The following is a 13878-nucleotide window of genomic DNA, read 5'->3' on the forward strand; positions in this document are numbered from 1 at the left end:
CTAAAATAAGCTGGGGTGGTTTTTGCGCGGGTTTTCTCTCCCTATCCACATCCTCAATCTCAGACCATTTGGCCTTAAAAGCGGCTTGATCATCCACCTTCCGCACAGATCGCCACATATCCGGTGGTAAAATAAGCCCAAAGAACAAATCTATATCTGCTAAAGTCATAGTACAAGAATTCAAGGCCCCTTCGACCTCTTCATAAAAGGCCGCTGGATTCTTGCGGGAGTCAGGCAATGCATTCTTTAATGCCATAACATCAGCCCTATGCCAGGGAGTATAAACCCAATTATACACAAAATATCCCCTAGCATCGGGGGAAGATATATCTGAACTGTTTCCTGCTCCTTTAGGAGGAACATACAAAGGTGCCGCCTCTTGCATCGGTTTAGCATGCACTAGTTCGCTCTTATCTTATTGGGAGGTAGATGATTGGTCGCCGCCGGTATGTGAATCCGATTGCTCCTTCTCCCCTGCCAGTAGGCGCGCTCTCTCTTTAAGTTCAAACGCCGCGTCCCGCAATGCAAACAGCCGTCGGACCGCATCGGGTACCTTAGAGGGAGAAAAAACACCGTTACGTAATGCTTTAGCATCTGAAACTACAGCATCAGGCTCAAAAACATCAGAATATTTCCGAAAGGCAGTAATCACTTCATCAGAAAAAGTTGCCGCAAAATACAGCTTCTCTCTATCCTGCCAACTTTCCAAAGATTCCAACAATTCAGCAAGAGATAGCTTGCCTTTAAGTACACGCAGAGAAATTTTCCGAAGCTCACCCATACGCTCAACTGATAACATGGACCGCGTGTCTACCTTATCCAAAACCGATCCAGAATCCTGTGATCTCGGGGCGGACGCGCCAACATAAGGGGGCGGAGAGAGATCTAATAAATAAAAATCATCTTCAAGATTAGTAAGGACAGGATAAAGTGGCTGGCAGACAGCATATTGACCCAAGACTTGCAACCTACGCTCTTTCTCTTGTCTCTCCGCCAGTTCTCTTTCCTCCCGACGCTTCGCTTCCTGTGCTCTCACATGATCATTTTTCCGTTGCTCTTTATCAAACAGCGCTTTCTCACGTTTCTCTCGCTCACGCACTTCCTTCACCCATAACCGTACACATTCAAACATGTCTCGGCGAGCACGCCGTTTACACATACACTGTTCCACATACTCAATCTTACGCATATCAAACAATCCATACAAAGGCCATCGTAACTCAGGATCCTTTTTGGTGTATTTCCTCCACACTGTGCTGTACATTATAGAGGAAAGACCATGCTTCACATACATATCCCTATTAGAAGTCCCCTCTGGGGGGGCTGGAGCAGATTCCTCGAGATTTAACCGGTTTCCAAAACAGCAGCACCACTTACGGAGTGCGCTAAAAGCAGGCATGCTCAAAAATAATGCAAAATATGCAGTATTATCAGAAATGGCACTTAAACTTTGCGCCGTTCAGATTTACACAACTACGGAGAAATATCTCCACATTACCTGCCTATATGTGTTGCAACGCATATATTCTCACAGTAATCAATAAAAAATATGACCGGTCATCACAAATCAAACTCAAATAGCCAACCCAGGCTTCAAAACTCGGAGCAAGTACCGTACAACGGTTCTTACCAATAAGAGTGTCCAGATTCCAACTGCCAAGTTCCAAAATTCGCCCAAACGGCTGTTGCGGCAAACCGACAGAAGAGGTCTCAGTCGAGGACCGGCGCCACCCAGAAGGTCAGTTCGGAAGGGAAGGAAGAAACCTCGGGATGCCAGGACTAAAACGCCACTGGCAGTGATCACATCCCCGGCCAAATTCCTCACCTTCGTCACGACCAATCCTTCGAACATCCGACTCGCCGATGAGCCCCACGTGACGGGCGCCAATTGATGAATACAGGCCCCAGCTAGGCCCGCAGAATACAAGGGTTCACTCTCCTGTAACGAAAACTAGAAGGAAGTTGGCACGGAAACTGCAAATACAAAGACAAAGTTTATTAACCCTTAAGGGTGGTCCTACAACCTATACAACACTCTTCAGTATTGCATAGAGTAGCACACAGAACTTGCGTACACGGTCCCCTTTTATACACAACAGAGGGGCTCATAAGTGGGTGGATACAACATGAGGCAAAATGCATTACCTTTTATGGACATTTTCGATACAGAATCAATATGTGGGCGGAGTTAACGATCTCCTGAGCCCGCGAAAACATGGTCAAACAAGGACTAACTGATAACAGATGTGGTCAAGTCTGGGCATGCGCCAGACGGACAAAGGAGCTATTTATAGACTGTTACTAGGCAGATTACAAGAGCAACTAACAAAAAGAAAGGACTCTTCTCGTGCAAAACACGTGGAGACATGACAATACAAAATGGAGTCCAGGCATTAGTCAACATAAGACAAGAAAACATGTTTTAACTAAAGAGAATTCATGTCTTTAGTGAATGCTTAATCATATCGCTGTTTTAGTTTTCAACACGAGGATCCCCTAACCGACTAGCTATAGTGTCTCACATTAGGGTCTCACTCCCGAACCCCCCCACGAAGATACAAAATGTTGATGATGACTGAATCAGACAACCCAGAACATAATAATACCATTTTGCACACTCACTTGTGTAAGTCCACCCCACCACCCCAAATACCACAGAGTCTATGTGTAAGTTCAAAAGGTTTATTTGAAACAAGTATCAAACTCAGTACATCAACATTTATTTTACTACAGCCATAGTCAATAAGCCAGCAAAAAGCCTAACATTAAAACAGTAAACATTTACAAGTGCATGACAACAAGAACAAGAGCCAAGATCTTTCGAATTCTGGAAGACCCCTCACCGTAGAACGTAGAAATACTGGTTACATAATCTTGCATCATTATATGTTCTGTAAATCTCTGGTTTGTAGAAGGGATTCATCCGCCTATTATATGAGAAAAATGCTGCGAGTTAGCCGTTACATAGTATACTGGTGAATGGAAGCATTTTGCAGTCATGGCAAAAATTGTAACATGTATGTGATGGCTAAGCAATATGAACTAAACAAACTCAATAAGTGTGTTTTTTCCAACCGTGTCACTTGTACGCCACAGTCAAGTGGCCTCAAAGGCATCTACTCTCCTGCACATCTCACTAAGCTTGCAGGTATAATTATATATGCGCCAAAACAGTAGTAGTCGACATGATGAATCTAAAAGGGTTACACATGGCTCAGGCTAACTTTCAAAAGAGTAGAGTAGGACTAGATGATCCTAGGAAGTGGAACCATATCACCACTAGTGTTGGTCTACTGACTGTACATACTTTCTAGTGCTGATGTATGTTGTATTAACTTTTTTTTCAATGTTCCAAGTGAACAATACTTTAAATAGGGGGAGGTTTCCAGGCATCTAAAAATTTGTGATGTTTTTTTCTAGGCACACTAGCATCCACCAGTGCCGTCGGGGCCAGCGATGCAGCCATTCCGGAGGGGGCAGGCGAACTGGCGGCACCTGCAGGTGAGACAGGGGGGGATGCAGCAGCAGTGGCCAGCGGCGGTAAGTTATATTCATTAATTCTTGACATTACTAGATGGAAGTGTGTTCACTATTTCACTGTACTGTGCGACTTATTATTATACAACGGTTGAAGAAGACACCCTTTACTTAGCATTAGCAGCTTGAGTAGAGTAACCAATGGCCTCTTCAATTTGACTCCAAAATCAGCTGTGAAGGTTTAATGGAGAAGACAAACTCAGATCAGATGACCTTGATGGTTGTGTTGACCAAAGAGGGAAAGAACTAAGGGCCCGATTCACAGAATTAACTTAAGACGAAATCCTAAACTTACTACTTTTGGTACTCACAGAATGCACTTACTACGTTTGGTATTCACAGAATGCACTTACTGCTTTTGGTATTCACAGAATGGATTTACGACTACTAACTTTACGTCCGCACTCGGACTGGAAATTCCGGCCTGGAGGCGGAGCTTCCAGCCCGGAGGCGGGGCTTCCGGCCTGGAGGCGGGGCTTCCGGGCCGGAGGTGAAGCTTCCGGCCCAGAGGTGGGGATTACGGCCAGTGGCGGAGATTTAGCCATGGCCAAAATCTCCACCTCTGGGCCGGAAGCTCCGCCTCCGGCCCGGAAGCCCCGCCTCCGGGCCGGAAGCTCCGCCTCTGGGCCGGAATTTCCGGCCCGAGTGCGGACGTAAAGTTAGTAGTCGTAAATCCATTCTGTGAGTACCAAAAGTAGTAAGTGCATTCTGTGAATATCAAAAGCAGTAAGTGCATTCTGTGAATACCAAAATGGTAGTAAGTTTAGGATTTTGTCTAAAGTTAGTTCTGTGAATCGGGCCCTAAGGGTGGAAGGACGGGCGAGATAAATAATATGACTGACTGGCAGAGAAGGATATGTTGTTGGAAGCATGCATAGGTGGCTGATAGTGATAGTAATCAGATCAGATGCATGGGTTGTTGTAGGATGGGTGGAAGGTGAAAGAATGCCTGCCTGGGTGGGCGACAAAGTATGGGTGGATAGTGCTAGATAGCAAAAACCAGCGTTGTTTCGTTCAAATTCAATCTCAAAGCCAAGGCAAGCAAGGAAGGAGCGGAAGCATGGGTGGTTGTTGGTGAAACCAACTAAGTATGACAGATATAAAAAAGAAGGATAAACGTTTACTTGAATGGATGTATTCCTGGATGTACTATAGACAGTACAGGATTGGAAAGTGTCACTGGAGATTCTTACTTTGAAGAAAATGTAAAAGAAACTGCGCGACATGAGCAAAGCCTAGGGGAATATAGGTAGTATTTTCCGAATACAGTACACTTGCAGTAGTTTGCAAGCACGTCATATATATTTATATATATATGCATTATCAAGCGGAAGCCCCTTCCTCCCACTCTGGAGACCACTCCCTACCTATTAATAATGTACTATTTTCGCTTGTGGCAGCCAGCCTGCAAAGGGTGGCCTATCTGTTGTTTATGGTTATTGGTTACACAATCAATGAAAGCAAAGTACCCTCTGCAGTAGCGGTTGGTGGTGGGAGTGTTTGCGGGCGGAAACATGGGGAGGGGACGGGTGGGTGGCACTGGCGAGTAAACTGTGTATTACGGCCAAATACAGGTAATCAACAAAAAAATGTAACAGAGTATGGACAGTGCCAACGGCCGTAAGGCGTCAAACAAACATATGAGCTTCCCCAACTGCAGACAGTAGTAGTAAATAAAACTAACGTGAGTCTGCATCATGTGGCTCATATCTGTTTCTCTTGGGTGCAAGCTTAGCTGACTTAGCTGGCATGCTGGCTACAACAAGGTTATGTAATTGGGCTAAACTACAGATAAGAACAACACGACTGGTGTACCGGTCTGGAGTACATAGTACGATTATATTTATAATTTCGGAAACTCCCACAAATGTTAGAGTCCAAGGAAGTAGGAGTAGAGAATAGATACTTACCACCAAATCTCAAATGTTATGAACTGTGTTTGCTAGTGATACTGTGACACTATGTGTTGAATGATTTTAGTGTTTATGTTTTGCTAAGAGTATTGCCTACAACATGTTCTTTTTCTTTCTTGATATAGATACTCCTTCCACACCCATGAAACCATCAAGGAAGGAGTTGGCCGCTAGGGCCCGGTGCCGGAAACTGGAGACCATCTGTGAGCATTATCGCCGGCTGGTGGCTCAGGCGGAGGAGGAGGAGGAGGCGGCTGCAGCCTCCTCCAATGCGCCAGGCCCCAGTCAAGCCCTGCCTCCACTTTCACGGCGCCGTGGTCCGGCAGCCGGCCGCCGGCGCCCCTCAATATAAAGCACTGCTGCCCCCCACCCTGCATGTAACTGCAGGGCATTTCGCCGCTAGCTGCTCCGCCGGGTGGCCCGCTTAGAGGAGAACCTGGAGGAGCGGGTAAAGATCCTGGTTGATCAACACCTTAAGGCCCCCCGACGATAGAGGACCTCATCATTTGCCCCTTTTTAAATTCCTTTTGTTGGTGGGTGGGTTTGTGGGCGTTGGGGATTCATTCAAACATTGGGACTTTGGACTTTCGTTTCGTTTCGTTGTGGACATTGGTTGGGGTTAGGGAGGGGGATGGGTTAGGTCAGAGCGGGATAGTTTATTTTTGTTAGGGAAATTAAAATATATAGTATTTACTTATACGATGTTAATGTTTTGTGGTGGGTTACAGTTTTCCAAATTCAATCTAAGTTACATGGTTGTTTACTTGTTTCCGTGCTTCTACATGCCCACAGCCAGTGTTTAATTTAAAAGATCTGCCGATTTTGTAACATACAAACCGATAGATGCAGTACCCCTCACTGAGTTATTTTAATTGTCATAATAGTACTGTCAGTCTCTCCTCCTGGTCCATACCTCCCACGAAACTTATCTTACCTGCAATTGATGATGAAGTTCGGCACACTGATGGCTGCATGGTTGGTTTTCCAAATTACCGGACAAGATGCTATTATTGTGGTGGTAGTAATAGACACTGGCAATAACATTTGAAAAAAGAAAGAGAAAGTCACTTGACTGAAAGACTGTGGAAGGAGTAGTAGAACGGAACACAAAGTAAACTACAGCATGGGTGGGCTAGCAGAAGAAGATCCTTGCACAGCCTCAGTTGAAATTCAATTTGTGTTGCTTTCACCACATCTGCCCCAGCAAGCGTGTGATCAATTGGTGTACATTTAATGTAGTCATCACATCACACCTCAATATAAATCACACAGCCCGGGGGAAGAGGGTTAGGGATTGAAGAATGGATGGGAATGGGGTTTTGGGAAAGGTTTGAGAAAGAAAAACAGACAGTATGCATGGACACAACAAAAGTAAAACACAATCTTGTAAGACGACCATGATCCATTATCAAAGAAATCAAAGTATAAAGTGAGAAAAAGCAAATGCATGCATGCTGAGGAAGAGAGAACTTGATGGTAATGATAATGAGTTGTACTTACTATAACTACTATTACCCAATGAGACAGTACAGTCAAGGAAGAAATTGAAATTTGCCTTGCCTGTCTGCCGCCCTCAGAGCTCAGACCGAACCCAATTACATGATGTACCGGGCTTACTTTTATTTTTCAAGCAAGAAAAGGAAATTAAAAAATAGTTGTAGGGATCAATTACCAAACAAACCACAAGACACAGTCGTAATTATTGAAGAGAAAAAACAATCAAATAAATTTAAAGACGAATGATGAATGATACTAAAGTTACTGTATTATCCTTGTCCAAATGTGGAGTTGCATCATTATCGTCATTCCTCTTGGTCCTCCCTTCCATGGACACTCCGACTCCGCACATCAATCTTGGGTACCACTGCCTGCCTGATGCGGATTGGTAAAGTAAGTGTGAGTCGTTTCTCCCACTATAGCACAGGTTAAAGGCCGGCCTGTAAGTGTAGATGGAAAAACAAACGGGGTATTGAAAAATTACTGCATTTAAAACAATAAACTCAATTACAGTGGAGTGCAAGACGAGAAGACAACACTCTGGAGAGAACACTTTCAGACTGAGGCAGCTTGGATAGGATACATAAGTGTCTACTCTACAGCATTAATATACAACAACAACGGGACAGGACTCAGGAGCCAGCACAGCCACAGAACAGGAGAACCGCGGCACAGGCCAGGCACCCTACCCCTTAATTACATTTTGAGCGAGCCAGAGAAATGTCATATGCACTGCAGCAACCGAGCATTTTCCAAACGAAGTGAATAAATCAATGCGCCACTGTCCCTCATACCACTACACTCTACTCCAGTCCACACCACTACACGGACATCTAGCCTAAGTCTGTGCTGTGGTCCTTGTTCAAACTGTTTACCTTTTAAGTCAGCCCATGAAACGCAGTTATTCCATCAATATTCTCCGATCCAACTGACTGTGTGCAAAGATAGTATGCTCAGCAGCATCATGATGATGACCGTGTGGTACGTCTTCTCCAACATCAACTCAGTCTGTAGTGACTGATTAAGTTTAGAATATATTCCATATTACTAAATTGCAACGGATATTGGCCGGCACCTGCAATGGTAGGAGTACAATGTGGTTATTATTAAACAACAAGGAAACATTAACTGTCACCACACCTGAGTCACTTTTACTTTGTCGATAAACTAGTCTAATTCTACTTCATGCACAATTATTCATAGTCAGCCAGCATCCAATGCAAAGCATGCCACCATCATTCACAATAATCACTCATTATCTGTCTTGGTGTTCTCTTTGGCTGTCTGATCTGATGCCTGCCTAGCCTTCTGCCAGTCAGTGATGAGTTTCTTTCGGCTTGGAAACAAAATGGAATATAGCTGGTGTCACGTTTCACTTCTTATGGAGGTACTGTTAGAGGCAACATGTATTGTACTATTCTCCATCTCCATCCAATGTCTGGCTTGCTTGAAATGTACTTAGGGAGAGTAAGGAAGATGGAGCAGGACCCTGAGGAGTGGAGTGGACAGTTATGCACAGACGTGCAACCTCAATAGGGAAATAAAAAGAGGAGACTGTTGATGGATTTGTTGTGATTAGATTTTGAACCAGAAAAACAGATACACAAATAAAGGAAGGGAGAACAATTTGTAAGCCTAGTTGTCAGGGAAAAGGAGCTCGTCCTCAAACTCTGGTGGTTCAGACAGAAGTATGTCTAACAACCCACTACTTATGTCATCGAAGTCGCTCTCCTCTTCCTGCTGTGATTCATGTATTTTGTACTCCGGTGGTATAAGGTGTTGATTCATTTTGATCATGGTTAACCTCTCAACGCTTTTGGGCGAGAGACTGGTCCTTTTTACAGAAACAATGGCACCAGCAGCACTGAAAACACGCTCTGAAGAGATACTTGCAACAGGGCAAGCCACATACTTTGTCGCCAGCCTGCTGAGCACTGGCCATTGGCCTCTTTTCTCATGCCAATACACCAATGGGCTTTGCTCCATGAAGACCTCTGTTGTGTCATCTAGATAGGCCTGAACCATCCGCTCAATGTTCAGGGGTGCTCCGATTTCCTGGGCCTCTTTTGCCTTTGCATCAGTCATGGACGTACAATACCCTTTCCGTAGAAACCAATCACCTGCCGTTTTTTTAAATGTGCCTGATGATCCTGTTGGTGCCGTTGATGTTATTGCTGGCAGTGTTGTTGACTGCTGGGAGGCAAACGCACTGCTCTTGGCCTTTGAAGTAGAACTTGGCTCTGGGTGCCCTGCAGTACTTTTTCTGCCCTGGGGGCGAGCCTTTAATGAAGATCCTTTTGTTTTCAAACTCAGTGGCTTCCTCAGCTATCAAAGTTTTGTACTGGGCAACATTCACTTCTGAAAAAGGAATGACTTCATTACAGCGCAGCAATAATTTGTAACATGGATCCAAAATTGAGGCAGTAATGTAATGTGGATGTGACACAATGTTATTTTGAATCATTGTATTGTGAGATAAGCGGGCGGATAAAGTGTCTGCCAAATAATATGCGTCTACTTTGTCATCCACAACTGCTTACATTTCTGACACCTCCTTCAGCTCTTGCTCTAGCATGTACAACAATGGGATAGCTTGGCTCATAGTACAGTCCTCCCTGCTCACTTCATGCGTGAAGACCTCAAAAGGAAGTAGCATCTCTGTCAGGCTTTTGACAAGGTCCCATTGGGCAATCTCAACTCTCATGCCTTTCACAGTAGGATCCCCTGACCTTTTCATGACATAAGCATTAAGTGGTATGTACTGCTCAAACAGACGCACAAGCATGTAATACGTTGAGTTCCAACGTGTTGGCATCTCTTGGATGAGTGCTTTGACTGTTATTTTATGGTCACGTTGAATGACCCTCAGCTCCTTCCGGGCTTTAAAAGAATGGTTGAAATGTGTGCATATTCTTCTGCAGGTGGTCAGTAAGCTGCTGACTTTGCTTTCATTTTTCAGAAAGTCTTGAACAACAATGTTAATGCAGTGTGCCAAACATGGCACCCTGAAATAGCCACCATCTTTCATGGCCCTAACTACATTACTGCCATTGTCCGTGGCAACAAAACCAATGGTAAACCTCTTGGTCGCAGCCACTCAAACACCTTGCTGTTAAACTCATCCAAAATGTTAGCAGCAGTATGAGATTTCTCCATAGCAAACATGGCTACAGTTGCATGTTTGCGAGTGTCTTTAAAAATCTCAGCGGTGTCAACAACACCGTCAGATATCTTATCTTTAACACCCGAAAAAGAGACCCAGTGTGCAGTGATGCACATGTAATCAGTGGCTTGGCAACTGGTCCACATGCCTGTTGTCAGGTGTATACTCTGAACAGCACTCTGTTTTAAGGCTTTTCCAAGCAATTCCAGCACGTCGTGATGTAGTGCTGGAACAGCAACTCTTGCGAAATAGTAGCGGCAGGGAACTTTCCATTTTGGGCAGATGGTGGTCACAAACTCAAGAAAACCCACCCCTTCAACAAAAGAAAAAGGGAGAAGGTCCAGTGCTAACATTTTTGCCAGCTTTGCATTGTACAAACGTGCTATTGGGTGGTTGCGTTCGTACTGCCCCTCCGGCCTACTAAACATGCTAAGAATGGTAGGCTGCATGGTATTCCTTCCTGTGGTCAACGTCGCACTTTTTGGGCCAGCAGTACTACTTGGTGTCTCAGGCTGACTCTTACTCTTGTGCCAATGAGATGTGGCTGAGGATGTGGGCGTTACCACTGCAGTGCTGGGGACAGGGCTACTTTGTGTACCACTACCACAGATAATGTCTCCCTCTTCTTCCTGTTCCACCGGGAGCGGACTTTCTACTCGTTTATGGCCAATGGTTCCAGTTTTGAAGCGACTAAGGTGCTCCTCCCACTGGATTGCGTAGTGTTTTTTCAGATGGGTCATTTGGGCTCCAGTACCATAGTTTGTACCAAGCTTACCACGACTAACAGAGGTATGACAAACGGAGCATATAGCAACGTTCTCCTCCTTTCCGCTAACCGTAAAGAAGTCCCACACTGGGTAGCTTAACTTTTGTCTCCTGCTGGAGGTGCCACTCCCACTTCCAATGCAGGATGAACTGGAGGGTGTGTGTTGAATTTGACTCTGTGCAGGACCACAACCTACTTTTGCTGAGGTGGTGCTTGTTGTGCTGGATGTAGGACGCTGCCGGCCCTTTGCTAATGTAAATATGGAAGGTGGAGGTTGTGTTGGTGTTACCTGTGTTGGAGGTATGCGTGCTACACCCCTTGCATCCATTTTGGATAGTGTAATAATGTTGGTCTCCATCTCTTCAGGCCCGGGAGTGATGTTTGTGATGACTGGCTTATCATCATCATCATCATCCTGCTCTTCTACATCAACATCCATAAGTGTAAGGCTTTCTGCAACCTTCCTTTTCCCATGCCTGCTCTTGTGATGTGTTTCCCTCTCAGACTCAGTTTGTGGCTTCCAAGTGGCATCTAGATCATCAGAAGGGGGGCTTGGTGAAGAACTTGATGTACTAACCCTCCTTTTCCTTGCTGGGGATTTGGAAGCCAATGGAACGTCTAAAGGAGTGGCTTCCTCTTCTTCCTCTGCATGAGGCTCAATTTCCTGAACTGCCACTACTTCGGGAGGAACAACAGCTACTATTGCGGGCAGTGGCTGCGGCTGTTGACCACTTATCTGCTATGTTGATGATGTTCGCTCATGCGTTGATTGTGTACTACTTTGAGATAGCGATAAGTTTAGTTCAGGCTCAGCATCACTGCTTTCCACCATAAGGCTGGCTACCTCTTCCACACTCATCTGCTTGGGCCTGGGTTGGTGGGTTGGGCCCACTGATGTGGAGGTGCTGCCCCCAGCTTGGCCCCCCGACACCGCTGCTGCAGGCGTCATTTTTGGTGTACCAAAAAAGGTTTTGGGAGGCACACCAGACTTAAGTAACACTTCCTTCTTCTTCTGTTCCTTTTTCTCCATGGCAACTTTCTTGGTACCGGAGGACCTGCTACCTGCTTTCTTTGGGGGCATCTTCAACAGATGTCAAAACAGCACTCAGTTGCACAAGTTGCAGAGATGCCTGGTCAGGTCACTCACACGTCACGTTGTGTACAGCAGCAGGACGTCGGTCTGGCACCACAACAGTGGATGATGATGACACACCTCCTCTGTATTTTGTGCACCTAAAAGCAAAAAAGCCAGAAGAACATCAGTCAAAACATCCATAATATAATATATAACTTATTAATGTCTGGTGGGTGGTCATCACAATTATTAAATTTTATAAAGTCAGTGAACAACAACAGTATAGCCAGCCATTAAGAGACTGACAAGGCCAGGGATCCTGGTGTATTTGTACTGTGTACACTCATGAAGAAGAATAGCAAGGGACAAAAACATAAATGTAGTCTAGCCTGGTTGACCTAAATAAAAATGTGTGAATCTTATGGGATGGATGAAGCATCAGGGAGCAACAACACAATGAACATATACACATAAAAACTAAAGGAGTTTATTTCCAACACCCAAAAATTGAAATCTAACCCCGTAAAAAAGTAAAGGCCACATTTTACAATTCAATCCAAAGCCATACATGATGTTGAAATTTAACGCACGACACAAAAACAGTTGTTTAAATTCCATGCACCTGTGATGATTGATGACTGAGTAGTACCCCTGGGCCTACTGTACGACTAGGCCACAAGCTTGGAACCGGATGGCAAAAGCAAGCACACTGCTTGGATGGCTCCACAAAATGGCCGCCACACACCCACAACCACAAGAAATGGAAGACAGTCAATGTACGCCTATGGCAAAAGCACAATGCCTGCCTTCCTAAAATGGCCGCCACACACATGCACAGGCCACCCACCACAAATAACCAAAAAGTGATTACAAAGGACAGGAGCAGGAAGTTTTAGTGTCTGTGGAACTTACTTCCTCTCATAAAAATATTTTGAAAAAAATAAAAGCTTCTCCGTGCTCCAAACCTAGAGCTCAATGACAACCTGAGGAGTTTTTTTTAACAGAAATGCACAAAAAAGCGTTTTTGAGAAGGATCTATGTTGCTCGCGAGATATTGTTTGCCAGATTGCAAAAGCTGCGTGTTCGGGATCGCGGACTGTACAAAAAGGCTTTATCGCGTGCGCGAACACGCATATTGCGAGCGCGAAAATTACGAAAACTGTAAGTCTGCGTTGTTGCGCTGTGCAGAGTTACCAAAAGTACGCGAGCTGTATCCCTAGGCTTACATACTGGCTAAAAAGCCCTATTTATTTAACAGACACCCAAAAAATGCTATGCCACCCCAAAAAACACCTTTTGCAATAAAATCCAAAGCCATCCATGGTGTAAAAGAAAATCAACAGACAACACAAACTGTAAATTTAAATAACACACCAAAGATTTCAGGCTGACTACCACTGGGCCTACTGGCAGACTAGGCCATAAGCTTGGAACAGAATGGCAAAAGCAAGCACACTGCTTGGATGGCTCCACAAAATGGCCACCACACACCCACAACAACAAGAAATGGAAGACAGTCAATGTACGCCTATGGCAAAAGCACAATGCCTGCCTTCCTAAAATGGCTGCCACACACATGCAAAGGCCACCCACCACAAATAACCAAAAAGTGATTACAAAGGACAGGAACAGGAAGTTTTAGTGTCTGTGGAACTTACTTCCTCTCATAAAAATATTTTGAAAAAAATAAAAGCTTCTCCGTGCTCCAAACCTAGAGCTCAACGACAACCTGAGGAGTTTTTTTTAGCAGAAATGCACAAAAAAGCGTTTTCGACAAGGATCTATGTTGCTCGCGAGATATTGTTTGCCAGATTGCAAAAGCTGCGTGTTCGGGATCGCGGACTGTACAAAAAGGCTTTATCGCGTGCGCGAACACGCATATTGCGAGCGCGAAAATGACGAAAACTGTAAGTCCGCGTTGTCGCGC

This window comes from Triturus cristatus, chromosome 5_1 (assembly GCF_964204655.1).
Source record: "Triturus cristatus chromosome 5_1, aTriCri1.1, whole genome shotgun sequence".
Classification (NCBI taxonomy): domain Eukaryota; kingdom Metazoa; phylum Chordata; class Amphibia; order Caudata; family Salamandridae; genus Triturus; species Triturus cristatus.